The sequence below is a fragment of the Odontesthes bonariensis genome, chromosome 10 (assembly GCF_027942865.1).
Source record: "Odontesthes bonariensis isolate fOdoBon6 chromosome 10, fOdoBon6.hap1, whole genome shotgun sequence".
Classification (NCBI taxonomy): Eukaryota; Metazoa; Chordata; class Actinopteri; order Atheriniformes; family Atherinopsidae; genus Odontesthes; species Odontesthes bonariensis.
In genome coordinates, this window is record NC_134515.1 from 17,646,413 (window position 1) to 17,668,913 (window position 22,501).

Genomic DNA, 22,501 nt, shown 5'->3' on the forward strand with positions numbered 1-22,501 from the left:
CTAATATGTTTAAGCTAATACCTCAAGATCCTTCCACTGCTTGCAGTGTTACATTAGCCAAAGCACCGCCGTCCCACTCAAGTGGATTAATCACATCTGAATCGTTAAACTAGAGGTCACTTCTCAGCTGCAGAGGACAAAAACTGACACAGGAAGCCGGGAACGGCGTAGATTAGCTCCTGGCAATTAGCAACGCAACATCTGAATCCATGTAACAGTCCAGTGAGCATGTTCACATGGATCTAGAAAGAAACAGTTGTCGTGTTCATCCAACCAAGACCAGATGTTTAAAATACACGCAAACATGTCATTCCAACCGAAACTGAGCTTCTCAAGGCCGGACGAACACATCCGGAAGAGATCAAATGACTCTGCACGTATACACTCAACCAGACTCAAATGGACCTAAAACCTTAGTGCATGTTAACGCAGCCGGATTCCCTAGAAAGCTGCTGTCATTCAGTGGTTTTTCAAAAAAAAAAAAAATAAATCACAATTCAAACCTACAAGCTGAACTTGCATGTACAGCGATGCCTTTGAATGGTTTCTTACGACAATGTTGCATCACAGCACATTTTTCAGTCTCTGGCTCAGTTCCCTTCCCCAGCATGTAAACACGGACAAGGATGGCGGTCCAGTGAAACATCACAGTCGAGCTGTAACCGTGGCTCGACTGAACAGTGCATGTAACCGCGCCGAGAGGAAAAATGCAGCAGCCGGAGAGCGGGATTTCAGAAAGGAGTGTTTATGTGGCAGAGATTGAAGGCCCCCCCCCCTGTTAAATTTGAATCTTTGTCAGGGAGGAAGCTTTCTTTGTGCTTATGGAGCTGCATACCATGTGGATTCAGCATGTGACATCAAGAATAGCTATGATCAGTTTTAAGTAAACACACCCTCCTCCCTCTTTCACAATAACTCAAAAACACTATAAGCTGCCTTTCAGACAAATAACTGTAGTCTGCTCCTAAATCCTAAACTGGTGCCCCTAAACACACACACACACACACACACACACACACACACACACACACACACACACACACACACACATCCCACCAGAAAGCCCCCACCCCACTTTGCTCTTTTCAACAACAGGCTAGGACCCCCACCACACACACACACACACACACACACACTGAGAGCTGCATGTGCTTAGGCCAGAGTTCATAGCCTCTAGGGTGCTGAAAGGAGGGGGGGGGGGGTCAAAGTAATTTGGTGGTTCTTCAACAGTTTGGAACTGGTAAAGCCGGTCTCATACCCACGCTTTCCTATCCAAATTTTAAAGAAGAAAGAAAGATAAATAAATAAATACTTTTCATTATTCAGGTCCTATGATCAATTCATGGCAGGGGTAATGCTGCAAATCACACACTCATTCCTTCATTGAAAAACCAGGGGAAATCCCCCACTCATCAAGATCTTTTTTAGCATTTCTCTTGTCAAAACAACTCATTTTCCCCACTCAAGGTCGTTTGAACCCCCCCCCTAAACACAGACACGAGTAACTTTCACGTCTGTACGTTTCCTGGGCAGCCAGCCTGGCGTGTAAACTCTCCCGTTTACTTCATTATTCTCACTCTAAAACCATTAGCTCCTGAAGGACTGTAGCGGGCTGGGCAGGTCATAGAGGTTGCTTCGGGGTGCACAACAGTCCAGAGAGAGCCAAGTTTTACAACAATGCAGCCAACTTTCAGCTCCCCAGAGCACTCAAAACATTTGACTCCAGGTCACTCACGCTTCCTCCTCCGGGTATAAACAAAATTAGGACACGTCTAGCTGAAACTGCAACTGTCACCCGGCTTTTAGTCACCACTATTGCCCGAATTCAGTTTCTTTTATCACCCATACATACACCCCCCCCCCCCCCGTCCTCCTCCAACCACAACTATCCTGCAATCTTTTTTTTTTCTCTTTTTTTCCCCCTATTCAACTACTCACCCGCCAGTCTGGTGATTCTTGGAGTCCCACAGACTGCTGCAAACAAGTTGAAAAGACGATCCTTGTCCGAGGTGACCCAGCGAACCTTAAAAAAAAAAAAAAAAAAAAAAGGGCAAGCCAGCTGGACCAAATCCAAGAACCGGGACAAAACGAAGCGAATACTTTTTATCCCCCCCACCCCCCCACCCCACGTTTAAAAAGAAAAAAAAACGCTGCCCGCACGGAGGGGCTCGGGCGAGCACTTGCTTCAACAAAAGACGGTTTCACTTTACTGATAGACTGCTCACGTCCGAAATAACCCGATAAAAAGGCACCGCAACGTTAGCGCGTCTCCCCCGAAACTGCTCCTGATTCCTTTGGCCGTGTTGTTGCTGCCGATGATAAGTGTCCTCATGAAAAGTAACACGGCGCTTGTTTCGAGAGGTAGGAAACCAGTGAGTTCGCTGTTAACAGGCTCTGCTTCCTTTTTCCACACACTCTCACACCGCACCATACACACACACGCGCACGCGTGCGCGCGCCCCCTCTTCTCCTCTCCCTCTTTCCTATGCACACACACTCCACGCTCTCCCTATCGCTGCCTTCGTCTCTGTAAACCACCCCCCCCCCACCCACCCTCCTCCTCCTCCTCCTCCTCCTCCTTCTCTTCAGCTGTTCAACAGACGCATCCACATGGCTGACCTAGTCTTTCTTTATCCAGACACAAGTGAAGGAGAATTACGCCGACCACACTAAAAAAAAAAAGCGAAATAAAAACTCGAGCGAAACAAAAACCATGGACTGGACTCAAGTAATCGTCAGGGACAAAGGGGTGGTGGTTGGGGGACGCCAATGGGGCTGGTGATTGATGGCAGCCCCGCAGGGAAGCGCAGCGCACACCGACTGTGTGTGTGTGTGTGTGTGTGTGTGTGCGTGCGTGCAACTGCACGAGGAAGCGAGATCCACGGCAGCCAAAGTGGCCCGACCGACCATCATCAGTCGATCAATGATAACGCTCGTGGGAATGTGACTAAAACACAAGCGCGAGACAATGGGAGCCGAGAAAGCTCGTACCTCTGTGAATAGTGGCTTAATAGCCCACACTTACTCTGCGCACACGTTGTAATGGTAATATAAATATATAAATAACCACATAAAATGGCGTTCTCACGTACAGGTCGCCGAATTAAATCTGGAAACATTAGTGTGTGCACCTCCAGGGACACGCGCAAGAGGGAGGCGACTGGATGCTGCTCAGCCTTGGTGAGCTCGTTTGCATTTTTTGGATAATGAATTAATTAGTCACCCCACCCATAAGAAGGCAGGAACAAGTAGGGATGATGATGTGAGTAGTCCATTAGCCATATTTGGGAGGCAGATTTTAACAGCCCGCATGTCACATCAATCCCCCCCCCCCCCCCCCCCCCCATATCTCATTTTCGCGCTTTGCAGTTTTGTGCCCGTCATGTCAGTCATGTCAGGAAACACCTCACACACAGTTTGCTTATTCTTTGTCTGAACGCCGCCAGTGGACTCTCCACACACGAGGAGAGAGCGGAAAACAAAGATTGGACTGCTTCATAGTCATAAATTAATAGGATCGTTTTCATTTCACCCAAAGAGCAGGTTGACACATTTTCATCATCTTAAACGTGATATTGGCTCGCCGTCAGAATCCAATTAACTACAGCAAATAGTCCGCGCATTTGAGGTCCTTTTTTTTTTTGCACAGAAGCCAAACATGGGGCAGCAGGAGACACGGGCAGGAGGGATCAATAGAGATTGAGTTGAGGGTGGTGTGCAGGGGGCCCTTCATTGTGCTACAAACCACGTTGGTCGCCTTTGCTTCAGTAGTGGTGGGGGTTGTGGGGATTCTGCTGGTAAAAAACCTCTTCCAGCTCCTGAGGCAACTGTCCTGAGAAGCCCCCCCCCCCCCCCCACAAGTAACCTAACACCACAGCAGCCACAGAGCCTCCCTTATCACAGTATGTATACATTTCACAAGGTCAATGTTTATGATATTTACACACGCTCACAGAGTCTGCACCCTCGCCTTAGTTACACAAACATTTAAAGGATCCAAGATTGATAAGGAGGTGGAAAAGCACGTCAATCTCAGTTTCTACCAGACAGCCAAACAGCCGTTTTTTTTGTGTTCTGAGAAGACGGAAGCAAAACAGCAACATTTTCAGGACAACGTGAGGCTTAAGTTGGCCCAAGACGGCAGTGAGCGAGTTGAGTGCAAGTGAATCCTCTCTGAGGGCTGTGCACAGCAAAGCTGGATTGGCTGGCGGGGCAGGCTCCCCTCCCTGGCAGATGAGATCCCATTATCAGGCAGACGAGAACTCCACCTCCAGGATTTCACAGCTCCTCTGTTTATCACATGGCTCTGTCAAGTTGGGCACCATTAACAGATAATGAAAGAAGACAACCGGTGCAGTTACAAGCAAAGCACTCCACATTCTACAGGCCTAAGCATGTATCTGGGAAGCTGACTGTGTCTATTCAATTTTGTTCGGCATTCAAACGGGCAATCACAATACCTTTTCCCCACGAGCACCTTTCTTCTGTGGCTATAAAGCCTTTTTTCCCCCTGACAAAATAAAACTGGTTACTCCGTCTCCGTTTCTGAATTCAGGGGGAAATAAACTCTAATAGGGTTGTGCACTGCTGGAACAAGAAACATTACATTCTCCTTAAAATTGTTAACAATTTTCCTTGGAAGAGCCAAACAGAACCAGAAGGCGTGGACCGGGAAAACAAGGGATCATATATCAAACATTAACTGTCAAACCGAAAACGGTTTCATTCATGCACATCAATGAATAATTAGTACAAGTGTTGCTGAGCAAAGAGAATCAAAGACCAACATGCCCCTCGCCTTCTCCCTCCCAGTCTGACTACTCCATTTATGCTTTACAGGATCCTGAAGAAACTTGGGCTCATTAAAAATGAATACTTAACAAAAGCCGTGGCTGACACAAACTGTTTGCTTTAGCCCGATTTCTTCACGCCGGGGGGAAAAAAAAACACAAGCCACTCAGAGGCAGCAAACGGAGAGCGAGAGAAGGAGAGAAACAGAATAAGTGCTCAGTAATACAAATAAGTCAGCCAGTAGCTGAAACAACAGGGAAAAAAAGTGACACGATGACTGAGCCAAGCCTGTGAGAGACTTGGCAAGCCTCAGAGGCCTTGGCCTCTTAAGCACTCATATCTAGTAACTTCATTTAATACATTCACCAGGGATGAGCACACAAGTTGAAGGAAAAAGAGATTGGGGGGAAGAAAACAGACTTGTAAACCAAGAGGAGGGTTAGGTTGTGGGTGGTGGTGGGGGTGTACTTCAGAAGCTCGACTTTAACACATGACTAAGTCTCTACAATGTAACAAGCCAGCTCCTCTGCTGCCAAAGCATAATAAAAGAAGGAAAAACGGACGTGCAAGATTGATCTATGAGAATATTTGAACCATTCTGAGACAGGTATTACCTAAAGGGCCCTTTCTTCTTGTATTAGAAATCGGAACAGTGCTATTCCAGATGGGGCTTTAAAGCAGCGCCTGTCTTTGTCACACGTACTACATCCATAAAGAACAAAGGCTCTGTGTGACTGCTGTTAGAAGTTACTGTTCCTCATACTGAGAACAAGAGCCGAGAGTCCCTCCCATTTCTCCACTGGCAGGCAAAGCTGACTCCAAATCATTCACTGCCCCTTCACTGCGCCTTCATGGACTCTTAAGAGAGCACTTTACAAGTTACGGGAATCCGAGGGAAAAATAGGGTCTAACGCGACTAATTAAAACAGAGTCTTTGCCTGAAGGGGGTTTGGGAGGAGGGGAAGCAATAAAACAATCCTCCTCAATCTCCCAAGAAAGTAACTCAAAGAAATGACCCCACAAAATATGGTTAACTTCACACTCGTGGATACCAGGATTCAAGGATTTTCAGGGGGGGTTGTTGGCTTTGCTGCAAAGAATAGAGCTTGACAGGGAAACGAAAAGGGTAGCGGAGGGTTGAGCATCTCTCTTTATTATCAAACACCTCATCAAAATGATATGAGAAAACTAAATGGAAATAAAGCCATTCTTTGGAGACAATCCAAGTAGATAGTAACCGAGCAGCTACCTAGCGAGCTTTTATTTGCTATCATTAACACAAGTTGTAAAAATGTGATGGAAGCCAAGGAATGGTATTTCACTTTAGGCAATCAGTGCAAGGTCTAGCCTCAAATAGCTATCTTGTTTACATAGCTATTCACAGTCACATTTGGTAGCCTCGCAACACTCTGAAAACCAAGACACTTGTAGGCTACATATGCTTAAACTCTTTGCCAAACTACACAGGCTACTCATGAGAATGAAACTTGCTTGCATTAGCCATTTGGTAAACGTGTAGCATATCTACAAGAACAACAACAACAAAAGAAAAAACAATAATGGAAGTAAATCTTACTCCAGACGGAGGCAGCTAACACCTCGCAGATGAATTGATTAAATGTTACTGGGAGAAAGCACAGCGTTTTTTTTCCTTTTTTAAAAATACAGCAAACACCGACTGCTCATGTGCAGACTGAGATACATTTACACAAGCAAAAAAACAAGCCGCCGTTAATAGAAGCCGAAGCTACAAATTGATTCACACAGAGAGCTCCACAGTTTCCATTAGATCGCAGCTCACTGGGATGAAGAGCGGATCCAGGATAAAAGCAAAGCAGGGCGTGGAATGCTTATGAAAACATAAACAAAATCTTTTTGGTTCTAAGCTCACACGTATGGAAGGTGAAAACGGCCGCAAAACAAACGCACACGTGTAATACCTCAGATAGCATTTCACTAAGCCCCTGATTTTCCACAGACATTCTTCGAGCTCTCACATGGACTGTGTGTCTGTCTGATTCTCCAGGCAAAACAGGGCCTCATTCATGTGAATAAAAGAGCAGTTCAGCCTGCCGTGGCTGCACTGAGAGCGGCCTCGGAGGAATGAGACTGTATTTTCAAGAGGGCCAAGGAGAGACAGGGCACTGTGGTGTAAAAGAGGAAGTTTACATTTCGGGCAAGTCCTTTTGTGAACAAAGACACGGCAGGATAAACAAACGGCGCATGTGTCTGACGCTTAGTTCTGGGACTAGCCGGGGAAAATCCTCTTCTCAGTGGAGTGTGACTGTGATTAAAAGTGATCAGGCGCTATTTGAGCATATGAGGGCCGTGGTCCTGAAAGCAAGCGACGGAGTGGCAGTTGGGGTGTGTAATTATTGTGTGGTTACAGTCTCCAAGCTAATGCACTCAGATAGCCAGTGACTGCTCTATTTCACACAGGGCACATGGCTGTCTCACCTCCACTCGCTGCCACCCTGTGGACAATGAGCAGGGCTGCAGCTTTGTTCTGAAGGGGGGAGGGGGAACCAAGGCTCATTCATGTGTAAAACAAACAACAACCAAAAAAAAATAATAATAATAATCAACTCCATACAAAAGAATCAGTGACATGTGTATGCTCAACACAGCACACAATGCGACATCTTTTCTCCTCCCCAGTACCACAGCTTATTCAGAAATCAATTCCTCTACTCTGGCTTCTATTCTCAGTGTGAAAGCTGAAGATTCACCCATCTAATTTACAGATAGATGGTGATAACCAGAACAAGCACATCTATTATAGGTCAGAGGAACACGATGCCCAAGTCCTTCGAGCCACTTTTTAATTTCTTGGAGTCTTCCACCTCACTGTCCTCTTTCCTTTTTTTTCCCCATTTAGCATGAATGATAGCAGAGAGAAGTTATCTCAAAGGCAAATGTACGGTCAGCGTGTGTCAGCACGGGGTGCGGTGAGAAAGGGATGCCTTATTCAAAGAGACAGCACACACTCAGAGTGCTGAGGATGTTTTATGAGATTAGACTGTTTTTATGGGAGCGAATGGTTAAAAGTCTGTGCTCAGTCGGAGCAGACAGTCTGGAGGATCAGTGCTGAGGTCAAGAGGAGCCACTTAGCTGTGTTTTAGCCTTGCAACCCCTACAGCGGTCAGATTCAACTCTTCCACTGTGGGAGTAGATAAGAAAAGCTTGGAATTGGTCCTGCAGAAAGAGATGGCTACAATTTGGCAATTCATGCCTGTTTTTTACTTATAACTTCTGGGAGGAATGAAAAGGAAGTCATGGGAATCGATAGAAAGTTGGGAAGCTGATTTGTTAGCCACAATATGTATTAGATTAGCTGTGCCAGCACTGATCCCCGTTAAATCTTCCTCTAAGCAAACAAACAAAGCAGTAAGCGATTCAGACTCAAAATCAATCTTATTTAAGCGACAACTCACTTGACGATCTATTATCACAACAGGTTCATTTGTAAATTAAAGAGATATGCAGCTAATGCGTCACAGCATTGACAAGAACAAAAACAGTCCCTTTGATAGGTTTCTTGAGGAAATTCTGAACTGAAATCACAGCATAATGGATTGTGACTACATAGCAAGCTCACCAGCCTACTAAGTCCTTTCCTTCATTATCTGGACTCTGTGGCCACTCATAATCCTGCTGTGGCCACAGAGAATTACAACCCAGAAGTGGTGAATAGGAACTTTGGCAAATTTCTTGTCAGGACATACAAATTCTGAATGATGTACAGAACATAAAAATGTGTGCGCGAGCGTGTGCGTGTAGTAGGAGGTGAGAGTGTGTGGTAGAGTTAGCAACCCAGTGGGAGAGAAGGGGGGTGAGAAATAGAGGAATGCTGTTGATATTCAACACAGAGCAGAGTGGAAATATGAAATATAGCATGGTAACTGTCTTTATGAACTGTGAGGCATAGATGGAGGAGGAGTGGTGCAGCATTAGCTCCTCAATCCCACTCATGGAAGACGGATGGGTGGATGGCAAGATAGATGGGTTGAGTGAGGAAAGGAAGGGGGAGAAAAAGAAAGAAAAAAAACAGAGAAAGGGAAAGAGTGGAGGCTGCATCTCTCTCTGTTCCTGCTCACATCAGCAGCAGGAGGGCAGAGATGTGCGGAAGCCACAGCAAGCCAATTACCAAACTCATTAAATAACCTGCTAGCCAGCTTTGAACTGCAGCCCCATCTGTATCGTGACTGGATTCTCCATTGCTGTTGTGGACATTCAGATAAATACTGCAGTCTGCCTTGAAAATGGCACAAGAGCTGGCACAAAACGGCAAGACAATAATCACATTCAATTTAAGGTAATGGAAACTGAGCTTACAGTCTGAAAGAATAGTAGTTTTGGAGCTTTGATGGTGCAACAGTGCAAAAAGGCACCTGTAAATAAGAAAGAAAAAACACACGGACAAACAGGTAATGTTAAAAAGAAGAAAGCAAATGATTAAAGAAAAAAAAAACAAAGCCAAGAATGAATTAGCTTGAGTTAGCAACTGAAGGGCATGAGCTGCTCCCTCCAGAAGGATTCATACAGCGGGGAAGTTGTTTGCGCTACAGGAAAAGAAGAAGCAGCAAAACAAGAGGTGAGGATGATGATGAAGACACATCACACCAAGAGACACAAAGCGAGAACGGGATCAAGACCCATGCGTGAGGTAGAAGAGTTAGGGCAGAGGAAAAATGCTGCCTTAGTCATCGGTCGAGTGTCACAAACCATTGTTCACTAACCTTGACTTCATTTACCTCCTAGCTCAATGCCACACTGCCTCTCAACAAGTACTGACACAACGACGGTCTGCAAGAGAAAAACAGGAGGGGAGGAAAACATACACACAGAGGACAGGGGGGGGGGGGGGGACACATGAACGATGTGTAAATGGAACAAACGAGGTGATAACAGATTGACAGTAGAGGTGTATGCCTGGGTGAAGACGGCTGCCATATTTGGCAGCGACTGAAGGCGACAAAGGCGCTCAAAAAAAATTGGAACAAAAAGCAGCCATATTCACAGTGTCATTTTCTATGAAACTGTAAGCATTTATCCAAAGCTACTATTCATCTCTGACTTCTCAATAAACCTCTCTGGATACACACAGATGGAGGAACTTACACCTGCAATACACACTGTAAAACAAAGACACACGCACGCACACACACCCCTGAACCTCCCCCATTATCCCATGAGCCCTCTCTTCTCTGCCTCGCTCTACAAGAGCTTGGAAATAAAAACATCACAGCTCTGCCTCGCAGCACTTGTTCAATAACATTGACATTTCACATTCAGCATCCGCACACGGAGAGAGATTCCCTGCATTTACTCTCTTTAACACACAAAAACACAAAGCCAGCGCACGCACACGCGCCCGGTACGTGTCAGTGTAAGCATTTTAATACAGCAAAGATGGGGATGTGCAATGTGTGCGCAGCTCAGTCCCGCAGTCGCCTAACACCTAAATTAATTCCATGGGGTAAAGTTCACATCTGTGTTTTAACAAATATTTCTACAACAACTAAGAAATTAAAAGATACGGATTCTCACACTAAACTACTCTGAAGAAATCCTAATCGTTTTAGTCAATCATTGGCAGTTAGTTCGTGGCAAAAACAGGCACAAGCCCAGGAGAAAATGGGGAAAATATGTCTGCACGGTTCAAAATAATATAGACGTTTCAGGGAGCTAATAAGGAGGTGATCACGATGTGTAGGAGTTCAGTCTGTGCTGTAAAGTGGAGTGTTGCTGATGATTAATTCATCGTTAAGTCACAGCAAAGACAACACAAACAGCATCCCCAGATATTCACCAGATGTACAGTATCATTCTGTTTTATCATTCCCTTCCTGCATTTCACAAATTCAGCCTGCTTGCAGTGAAATGTTCTGCTCGGCTTTGAATTGGAAAATAACACACAGTGCAGTGAATAAAATCAAAGTCGTTCCATCCAGGCAGTAACAGCAGTGCTCTACACTACAGTAAGCAGGGTAAACAGTACCGTTATCTGACATTCGGTTGGGGGGGGTGTAGCACAAACATACACACACACACACACACACACACACACACACTAACATCCGCCCATATAAGCCTTTCTATTGTGACATTTCTATTCACACTGTTCTCAAACTCCTCTAAGATGATGTGGGGGCCAGAGATGTTGGATTTCAACATTTGGTTTGACTATCTTTTGGATTATTATCCCACTCTATGGAACACATTTTATATAATAGTTGCCACCTGAGGACAAAATGAAATGTGCAGTGGGCCACCTACTGCCAGGGCTCAATGGTGCCACCAGGTGCAGCCTAACCTGGATGGCTGAGCAGGGACATCTGTTTGACAGCATTAGCGCCATCAGAGCCCTGCCATAACCACAGATTAAATGGCAGTAAATCTGAGGATTAGATCCGTGTATGAATAGCCCACATTGATTTTCCAATCTCTTCAATAACTCGGGATTTCCTTGGTGACAGACAAGCAAGCACACACACACACAAACACAGACTCGTCTTTCTCCCAGTTTTGTAAAAACCCGCTAATATCTTTGTGACTAACCCATCTCCATTTTAATCTGCTCATATCGCGGCCTGAAGGCTGCCACATTATTCCTTCAACAAACTGCCTATCCATCCAGTCTCTCCCAGTAGTGACAACAGGGAAACTAAGACAAACTCGAGAGGCCCAGAAATGTCCTTTCCCATATTGCATTATGTGTGCTCATGTGAAAGCCAGATCGCTTCTGTGCTCTGCAAGTTGAGACATATCTTTTGTGAGCATCGTGGGGTGATGGGGATGATGACAAAGACAAACTGCCCTCTCTGTCTTTAGAAGCCTCACCTCGGCCTAAAAAGCTAAATATGCATCCATCCAAGCAATTCACTCTGTCCTACTGCCACCTTTTTGACCCAACAACCCTCAAAAAACTTTGCTGAAACCCCAATCCTCTCTGACCAACGCACCCCCCTCGGAGGCCGGCTGACATCAAAGAGAAGCGTTTGGTTTTCGTGACCTCAGTCTGCCTCGCAGGGTCTCGGGCTGTCCACCACATGCTTGTAACAAAAGCTGCTATGTTAACACCAGGCTTACGTTAACCATTCCCAACACCTCAACAGCGCAGCATGAAGAAACCAGAGACAGCTTTCCACACTCAAACAGGACAGCGAGCGTGTTCGGATATGAGCAATGAGTCCAAATGGTGCTTCTAAAGAGATGGAAATGAGCTGCAAAATGTTCATGTAATGTAGAATAGAATAATGCATTGTTCATCTAGGGCCAGATAAAAGCTGAAAAAGCCTAGAATAACATAGAGCACAAAGCACTATTTTCTTCTCAAGTGAACTCAGCATCCATATTCAGCAATATGCAAGCAACCTTCCAAAATGGCTGTCCTGGCCATCATGGTTGACCTAAACCTCGGCTGAGTCAAACAAAAGCGACTGCCTGATGATTAGAGTGCGTTGTTAGATAGCTCTATTAACCTTTAAAAAGAGCAGGTGTGTAGCAAAGTGGAACGCTCTCCTACGACATTCAGAAAAGAAATGAGTGAGGAGAGTAAGAGCGAGAGAGATGGAGAAACTCGATGTGACAGTAGAGCTGCTCCAATTAGGTAAGCACATTGAGCCATCAGGCCGGCACATTCATCAACACACAGAATGCCAGTCAGCAGCACCAGAAGGCTCGCCCGCCTCTCTAACGCGCTACTGCTACTGTGGTGTGCCGGGGAGGGAAGTGAAGAGTGACAGGGAGGCATTTGCAAAGCAGATTTGGATCATTCTCCACAGCATTTGGCAGTGCAAATGTTTCTACGCATGGTTTGGGTGGTTTTTACTAGCATTTACCCTCCCATAATAGGTTGACCACGGGCTGCTAATGATAACATTATCATACATTCACAGTAATTATCTCGACCCATGGAGTGTCAAGATCAATGGACGGCAAAATCTGAATCCATTGATTAGTCTGCCGCTGTTAAGCTGCTGAAACATATTTTGCAGGCAGTCGATGTGTTGTTGGATGGCCTGTCAATGAAATTGGGCCTCTGCCTGTTTTCAGACAGCAGTATCCAGACGTGGGGTTAAACGGGTGGATCTGTGCCACGTTGGACGTGAACTGAATAGGCAGGGCTGATGTGGTCGCTCCACTCATCATACCGGCAGCCTCAGCTACAACTATTAGACACAAAACTCCAAATTACAGAATTTTCCATTGTCATTGAGTGGTTCATTTATAAAAACTAGATTATCAACAATGAGCAAGTTTCCATTCCAAAGACCGTGTTCCAACTCAAACACATTCAAAATGCACGTTGAACAAAACAAAAAGGACAGATTACACTCTATACGGTACCGGAGTGTACTGAACTTATAATGACACGATAAGATTTGGGTCAGTCAGAAGCCTAAAGGACCCGTCTATAGCATAACTACAGGACCAGCTGAGATGTTCGGCGCCTCCTTTACAGTCTCCATCAAGAATAACCAACAAAATATCAAAAACTAAATGGTAGGTACATTTTGAAGGTCACCTTTGGCATATAGGCCAAAAACGAGCTTTGTGTTTTTTATATCCTTTTATTAATCGACTTTTTTAGTTTTCTTCCTCCAGATTTACGGTAAGCCAACACATTTGGAAGGAAAAAACAAATAAACACCTTTGTTTATTGTATTACCAAACTTGTTAATAGCCATTTTTTTAATAATGTGCTGACATTTTATTGATTTCATAACTCACTGAATGAATCAAGAGGACAACGGGTGAGACTAGTTGATTAAGGGAAACAATCCTCATTTACAAACCTGTGGCACAGATGTTAATTAAGCCACATAGAGTAATAAGCAGTTGACAATATAATTAAAAAAATTAAAAAAATAAATAAATAAACCCAAGTAAAAATAATAGAAAATAGAGAATATAGACCCAAATTCCAAACAGGGTTGATTGAACACCTCTCTTCTAATCAATGCAGCTTTCAAGCATTGGACTACATTATCAGCTACAGATCCCTCTGCTGAGCAGCGCTCGTGCTTAAAATCATAAACCGCTTGTATTCTCCTGCTCCTGACTTTTCCTCAATCACAACCGTAATGTGAGAGCTGCCCGGTTTTGTCAGGAGGTAGCTGATTGCACTGATGAGCAGAGAGCTGCTGCAGAGAAGAAAGTGGGCCATTGAAAATTAACAAATAATGATGACAACATGACACTGATAACATTGCGAGGAAGATATTGGAGTTACCAAATAGAGCGCGTCAGTTTTTATGGATCGTCTAGTAACCAGGCAAGAGAAACAAACAGTAATCCTTAAAAAAAAAAAAGGCTTGCAAAAAGTAATACTTCTACAATGTAGCAGCAGCAGCAGCATGTAAATCACATTTCAGCGAGCCCAATATAACCACAGGTTCAACTCTATTCTTGGGTTTGCCTCTCGTCATCCTTCGGTGAGCATGATGCAACTAATTTTAGCATACAAAGGCTAATGCAGGTAAATCACACCTCGTGGACTTGAAAGCTTGACACTAAGCAACCCAGAACACTAGCTAGCTCGAGTGGGCGAGAAATGAACCTTGTTATGTGTCCTGACACTGGGCCCTGCTCCCCAGCAAATAAAAACATGCCTCTCACTTACTGGCTGCCTGCGCTCAGAGCCCCATACATCAGCATTATAAAGGAGCTCGGCAGCCTCAAGGTCAGCTCAATTTCCTCCTGCCGTTATGAAGTATCAGAATCACAGCGAGGGGGGGCACCCACACACATGTAAAGAAATGATTTAGGGAGTGCGAGAGGGGAGGGAGAGAAAGAAGGAAGGGAAAAAAAGGGAGAGGGGGTTGAAGTGTGAAAGAGAGGTGGTGTGTAATACAATAGGGAACTGTGACAAATCACCAGGAGAGAACCTGCCTCTTCAACAGCAAAGATGTGCGAGTCTGGACATTTGCGAGAAAATCTAGAGAGCATTAAGCCTACTTGTTCATTCCACACACTGCGAATATGGGAGTCTATAGCATAAGTAATAGGATTGAGCAGATTCTGTTTGACAAGTTGATTCCACTTGTGTAATCGCTCGAGTGTAGTCCGCAAAACTACTGAGCAATTAGGCCAACTGAAATATTGTTTAAGAAAATGTGAATACAATGTTTACCATCAAATGTAATTAAATTTTAAGCTCTTACATGAGAAGACGTGAGCTAATGCCTTTTTTTTCCTTTTGAGATCTGGGCCCATTCATCACATGCCCAAGCAATTTGATAAATTACACAGAAGCATGAAAGCTGATCATGTGCGTGGCAGAGTGTGGTGCCTGTGTGTGTTTGCCTCTGCCTGAGTAGGCAGTCATCCTTGGCTGCCTCACTGGCTGAGGTTTGACATCTTCAGCTAAGAGCCTGGGGAAATAACAGCAAATTCACTTAATGGCACCACCTCATCTATTCCTCATACAGAAAGAGGAGATAGAGAGGGAGAGTTCCTCGAGGTGTTACAAAATGGCTGTGTGCTCTCGGCTGTGCTGCCGTCTCCCATCCGTGTGGGTGCAGGTGTGTGGGTAAACACTGAGAGCAATGAGATCCATCATGGGCCCCGGTCGACCAAAGCTGTAATTTGCACTCAACTCTGACCCTTTTGCAAAAAGCCAGCCAGCCTTTGCTGACGCTGTGGAGGTTTTGTGGTGACAGCGCAGTCTGGCTTGATATGTGTGTGTGGTCACACATGGTATGCGTGTGGTGATCTGCGCGGGTGTAGACAAACACATACAGAGCTACACTTAATGGCTGCAGGTACTCTGCGCTTGTCTGTGCGGGTGTAAGTAAGCACGCGTGCGTATGTTTTGTGTCTGCAGGGAGTGTTGCAGAGCCAGAGGTATAATGGCCCCACTCCATCTTTGTGTGAGGTATTGCAGAACAGTCCAAAGAAGAGCACAGCAGCTGGGAGGAAGCCTAGACTGGCTTGCAGTTGGATAACATCTCAGGGTAACAGCAGGTATGCTATCAGTGCAGCCCGATCCCCTCAGGGCTATTTTCAGAGACTCTGACCCCAGTGTGACTGGCTGGATGACGTCTCTGTGCCCGCAACACAGGAAGACCATGACCCAAAAACCATGCTGCTGCTTCCTCTCGGTTGCACATCATTTCATTCCAGCAGCCCTGAACTGGTCTGCTAATGTTCAGATGTTTGAGGAAAAAAAAAAAAGAAAAAAAAAAGGACTCAATGACTAAATGTACAAGGACGACAGTTTTTAAAAGAGCATCTTACACAACAAAGACAATTCCAAGTAATATATTTCTATGTAAACAATATCTTACAACCACAGCTCAAGAGGTCACAGACACAGAGAGCTCAATGACATGCATTTCTACAGCCTTTTTCAACAACATTTTATAGAGTTACACCTTTTTGGAATTATGAATCACAATCAGAGCTGAAAGCAATCAAAGAGGCTTGACAAAAGAGGCTATACAGCCATTAATGTAGTTTTGAGGGGGAGTAGTACAACTGGCACCTTTACTCCAGATTAATGGCACAAATGTACACAGCTTGTTACAGCTATGTAGTCTATGAACAGGAATTGGTAACACACACACAGCTCACATTATACTCCCGTAATAGAAACTAAAAAGTAGCCGTCAGGATCATATACAGCTGCAACTATTATTTTCATTTTTGGTCAAAGACACACATTAATTTTGTAATCAGTTGATTGTCGATGAAAAAGAACTGTGAGAAAAGCCCATCAGCCTTACCTCGAGCCCAGTTTGATTTTGGTCTCAACGTGGTGTGCAGTTTTTAACAGATTGACTCTCATCGAAGTGTTTTAAAAACAAGCAGAGAGCACATTATTACGATCCCGAATGTTAACAGTTTTGGATCAAGACTTGGTCATAAAACAAATGGGAGGGAACATATTCTCGACCCTGCAAAAACAGAAGAAAAAAAAGAAATTGCCACAGTCTCGGTGTAGAAAAATCGAACTAATGTTACATCACGCTGTGCTCTTTATATAAATTTCTAGCTGTTGCAACTGTTAAAAGACCAGCTGATAACAGTCGGATAATATGTATCTGTGAGCAGCGGTGCTAGAGTAGGAAGATGGATGCCTCCTGTGAGCCTCGCTCTTATATAAAGCTATCTCCTCTCCCATGTTACTGAATGGCTTCCCACCACTTTGCTCCCCATGGTTAGCTTGTCAGACCCCCCCCCCCCTTTTCTCTTCTCTCTGCACCTGCATGTGACACTGCAACTGTTTTGTCACCCACCTCCTCATCCCCCAGGAGAAAAATGCTCAGCCCCACCCAGCTAGCTCCCAGCAGCCCCTGGGGCCCGGGACAATTAAAACGAGGCAGGAGCTCAGTCGAGCTGTCATGCCGAGTCTCAGATGGGACCTCGGATGGCTGTGTGGCTGCAGATGTAATGGGAGTGTGGTATGTGAGGATGAGGAAAATAATACTGTGTCTGTTGTACTTGAGATCAGCATTGACTCGAGTACAAGGTGATGGCAGTATATCAACACCCTGAAAGCAATGCAGTCTGGCTGGAGTGATATATTTGGCCTTACAGTACTCAGACATCGCCCGAATGCGCACACACACACCCACAAATCCACTGCCATATTCCAGTGTCAGCCAATTACAGGCCTGCCCTGACTGCCCTTGACTACAATCCCTAACCTCCCTCCACAATCCATGTCAAACCTCTCTTCACTGACTTTTTTTCTCTCCCCCCCGCCTCTCGCTCCCCTCTGTGCTGCTTCTTCTTTTACTCATCGTCTCTGTCTTTAGGGTCTGAAATATTTAGCAGTCCTATCTCAATGCACCTTCAGGCAGAGAGTCTGAGCTGTCTCCCAAATCAGGTGGGAAGTGGCTCGCGAGAGCACGAGGGGGAGAGATGAGGAAGGACTGGTGCAAGATCTCATCAACATTATTAAATCGTTTCAGCAGTCCCTGGGTGGTCCCGGCTTGTGTTATTTCTCAGTCAGGGTTCAGTGGCCTCAGCTCCTAGGGTTGAGTTTGGCCGGTTTCTGTACAAAGCAGGTGTCTGGGGAGTTTCCCCTCAATTAAACAGAGGTAAAGTAATGCCTCTCACTGTGGCGGCGCCATGAATACATTAGTCTACCTGTCACCACAGGCTACAGCATCGAGATGCGTGAAGAAGACATCCAGCTGCTGGTTAAGCAAACTAGTGCGAGGATTCCGTTTTAAAATACTGCTCCAATATTAAGCATATGAAATGGGCTAAAGCAAATGATCTAAAACCTTTTTTCATGAGTAGGAATACATCAGTATAATTTCCAGTATACTCTAACTGGATGCCAGAATCTTATCTAAGTTACTGGCAGTTAGGCGACATTATTTGTAGGTGGAGGACATTAAACCCTTGTTGTGTTAATTAAAACTCAATTAAATGAAGTCGATAAAAAATTAGCGTGACCCTCGACCACAGTGAGGGATACAGCCGGGAAAGCTGGATTTGTTGCATTGTTTTTAAGGGCAGGCTGACGGAGACGATAGTTTTAGGAAAAGAAACCAAAGCCGAAATATTCAGTTCATCCAGTGATCTGATTAATTCAAAGCGGGAAACATCTGGGGAATCGACGACACCCACGACGAGAACAAAGAACGATCTCACATTTTTATACACGCACATAAAGACAATTGCATCACTTATATGGTTACTGTTCTGCACTTGCTTATCTAGACAGCACAAACTACCAGGCGACCATTTCACTCAATATAAAAAAGCCATCTGAAAAAGGGTTTATATAAATATGTCAACAGCAGCAATAGTGCCTGCCTTTGTCAGTCCTTATGTGAGAGTATTACATTGTGCCGGACAGGCGCATTGAAAAGGGCTGATTGATGGCTTTACTGAAGGCTGCCTGTCCACCTTTCTCCCTGATGAGACATGTCAATGTAAAGACACATGAATGCAGCAGCCTGTCCTCCATTTTCTCCTCCTCTCTCCTTGTCAGAGGCAGGGGGAATGACGCAGTAAATACAGATGCAGTGTGCACTATAATTCTGGGGCCCACTGCCTTTTATCTGCAGTGACAGCCACTGCTGCCGTAGAAATCAAACACCCGGGTGTGAGGAAAAAGCTAGCATTCCCTTTAATAAACTGCCAGGCAAAGCAGGGTAGAAAAGGAGGCACTCAGCTCTGCTCTGCACTGGCCAGGCTTGGCTGAGCAGCAGCAGCTGAGGGAAGCAGCAAAATAGAAATGAGGAGAGCGCTCCTTCAGGCATTAGTAGGTATTATGCCGCTCACGCAGGCTCAGGCATCCAGCATCATTGCACTTACCAAGAGCCGTCTGAGCCAATCGGTCAGCGGGGAATGTTGGGTACTCGGCAGTGATATGCACACTGGGATGAGGACTTGTGTGAGACGGTGGGCAGCACACACGGCTCCTGCTCCCCAGCTCTGCCGCTGCCCCCTTTGAGCTGCCAGGGTCAATTAATTACACCCCTCTCTTAATGCTATCCATTAGGATAAACAGAAATAAGTGAGGAGCACTCTGACAAGAAGGAGAACTGTGCATCGTCTCCAGCTTACTCACCATGACTGCAAAAGGAAAAGCTCGCCTTCAGATAACAATATAAAATTAGTCCTTTCTAAAAAAAAAAAAAAAAAAACAATGTAAAACTGGAATGTAATTTGATCACAGTCAACTAAAATCTATTTTGTTCTTGCTGCTAGTCGGCCATGATTAAACATCACACACCTATGTGGTACACAGGAAGAAAAACTAAAGACCAAATTATCAACAAATTTGTTCAAATACATATTTGATCAATTAATGAATTGTGAACGCATAATTTCTCTCCAAATTATCCGACAAACTCATTTCTCTTTGTGTGCGTTCGACGAGTGGATGATGAAGGCTGCTGCTTGGGAAATAGGCAGCTTTTTGTTCTGACCCCACAGCTGTCACAGCAAAAGAGGGCCAGTCACTGGCAGCACACACAAGCATTTTACTTATATGCAGTCACACAAGCGCACGCACACACATACACCCACCTTTGTGCAGCACAGAAGGGACAAGAATGTAGGGGCTTTTGGAGCCAAGACCCCTGGGGATATACTGTCAAACTGTTGAGGAGACGGGGGGGGTAAGTAACTAAATACCTGGTCTATGTTAGTTCTTGGTGGCACCAGTAACACCATTAATGCTCTTCCTTAAAATCCAATTATGAGACATGTGTGTCTACACAAATCAGCCATTTTCATTTGAGCTGGTGGTCTTCTTTATCACCATTACTACGGCAGTAATTGAGGCAGCGCTGTGGAGAGGCAACGCAGTTTACCTCCATCTGAGAGGTCAAGAGGAATGCAATTGGTTGACAATGATTATGCTCTTGCTGATTAGGCTGTGGTCTACTGCTGAATATTTAGCACTGATTAGACTAAACCCTGTAGAGAGCCATGTGGCTCACTAACAAAAGGGACAAGCCACAGGGCAGGGAGGAATGGCTACTAATCAACACAAGCCCACTGAACCACGCAGTCTCGGACTTAATGATTGGATCAATCTGATTTCCACAATTTCACGTTGTGCTTAGCAACACTCCATTTATGATCATGTTATTTAATACATATCGTGAAGATAAACAACAGCGGTGAATGAGAATGATTAATTTTCACCAATATCTCATCAACACAACCTGAAAAAAAAAAATTACAGGAAGGAATTGAGATGGAGTGCAGTCATTTATCACAACAGAGAAATTATGGACGTAATTTGCATGTTGCAAACAGATCTATGTTTGACTGCATCAAAGGAAATCCATACAGCTCCCCTACATTACTAAATTATATACAAAATTGCACTAGAATCCAATTGTGGATGGGCCACCAGAAGTATTTACTCATCTGCTGTCGAGATATTAAAACCGATGATCATTCCTGATTAAAGCGGAACAGAGGGTGGACGAGGAAGCATGGAAAAGATGTTCAAAGAGGGAAGGAGACAAGCAAGGTGGAAATGAGACACGAAGAAGAAGGAAACATGACCAGGAGGAATGACAGCAGGGCAGAAAGAGCAGGAAAAAACAGACAGATGGAGGCAGGCAGAAGTGCACTTATTTGCTGAGATTTTAAGTGTCTTGATCCTCTATGAGGAGGTGAAACTGATTAGGTTTATATCAAACGGCTGCTTGTAACACTGTGCCTGTCGCTGAGAGTGCAAATCACAGTCTAGTCAGGTCCCCCCCCCCCCCCCATTCCAAAGAGCCAGCTCTCTCCTCACTTGTCTCTCTTTTATTCAATGCCGCACAGCCTCCGAAAGCATCAGTTTGTCAGAGTGATAGATGCAGACACCACCACTGACCTAAATCAATCTTTTCCAGCACATTAACCTCTGTGTCCCTCCACCTTTTACGCAAATCATAAAACACCAACATAGGGGAACACTAACACAATCGTCACGTAACACTGCACAATGAGAACTATGCCCACAAACCCCACCGAGGTGCATTATCACCCAGTGCTTTTAATCCTGAAAAAAAGCCTAAGCAGGAGAGAAAATAGCAGACTATAAGGCTTAATAAATCTGTTCCTAAAGGGACTTTTTTTTTTTTTTTTTTTTTTTAAATCCAACACAGTGACCAAAAGAAAAGAAAAAAAGAAAAGATGTTGTGCAAAGTGGAGGGCACAAAAACATTTTGTCCACCTTGGAGCCAACAAGGAAAAGATCAATAATATCGTAATTAGTCTGGCCCATGTTTATGAAATGCAATAATCATTCATTAAAGATGCAGACAGCAGCGTGCAGGCAGCCTGGCCGGGCATCGGAGCTGCGTGCGAGGGTAGGAGAAGGGAGGGGATGGGAGGACTGGCGTAAAAGATTCATGGTTTGATATCTCTCCTGTATAATGGGCTCCTCCGGGGAGCTGCAGGGGCTCCACTGCAGCGACTGACTGCCTGGCTGGATGGCTGCCTGGCTTGCTCCAGCTCTGCCCAGCCTGCTTCTGCCACCGATGTCTGCTCCTCAAGATTAAAAAAAAAAAAAAAAAAAAGACTTGCCTAACCATGAAAAGCCACTCGGTGAAAACAGAGAGCAGGGATATGCACATGCACACATAAAAGGAACTGACTTGATTCAATATTGTGTGACAAAGAATGTGGGGGCCAAACGGAGAGGGAATGAAGGAGGGGAGACGAGCTTCTTCTCGAGAGAAAACAGCTGCATAAATATTGAGGATGCTTGTCACATTTAGTGGAAATATGGCAGCTTTTCTTGAAAAAAAAAAAAGTATATTTTCAAATCTGTCATAAAATTCTACTGATGTGTGTAAGAGTGATGTTGTATCTTGCTCTGCAAACCAGCAATTTGGCTCCTGTGAGATTGAGATTTGTTCCTTTCAAGCTAAGATGATGGAACTCTTTAGTAGTCTAATACATACATCTATATATATATATATATACGTACATTTTTGTGACTAAAAGAATTAATAAGAAATTGAGATTCTAAATAAGACAAGAGATTCACTATGTAGCCTGAGCATGGCGGATTGATAAATAACATAATGTGTTCTTCTATGCATTTAACCCTTTTTCAGATGTTTGCTTAACTCCTGATGGCACAGTTGCACTTTTGAGGTTTTATCCTCACATCACCTCTTCTGTGGCAGTAATCGGCCTGTGAGAAAAGGGATACTCGTACAAATAACTCACAGCTTTGCAAACGTCATATTTACATAAACTCTGACCGCCGTGAAACCAAGACTCG

The 22,501-nt window shown here is 44.6% G+C and overlaps 1 protein-coding gene across 4 annotated transcripts in view; it reads right to left on the reverse strand.

The window, feature by feature from the left end:
• rerea (arginine-glutamic acid dipeptide (RE) repeats a) overlaps positions 1 to 22,501 on the reverse strand; it is a 123,503-nt gene that overhangs the window by 88,767 nt on the left and 12,235 nt on the right. For 2 of the 4 annotated variants that reach the window (XM_075476565.1, XM_075476561.1), the window contains exon 1: positions 1,939 to 2,015. The exons of 1 other annotated variant lie outside the window; for it this stretch is intronic. The gene's annotated coding sequence lies outside the window, so the exon portion shown is untranslated. Of the gene's footprint in view, positions 1 to 1,938; positions 2,016 to 9,530; positions 9,598 to 22,501 lie in introns of those variants that run through there. One more of the 4 variants, XM_075476562.1, reaches the window with a different exon arrangement.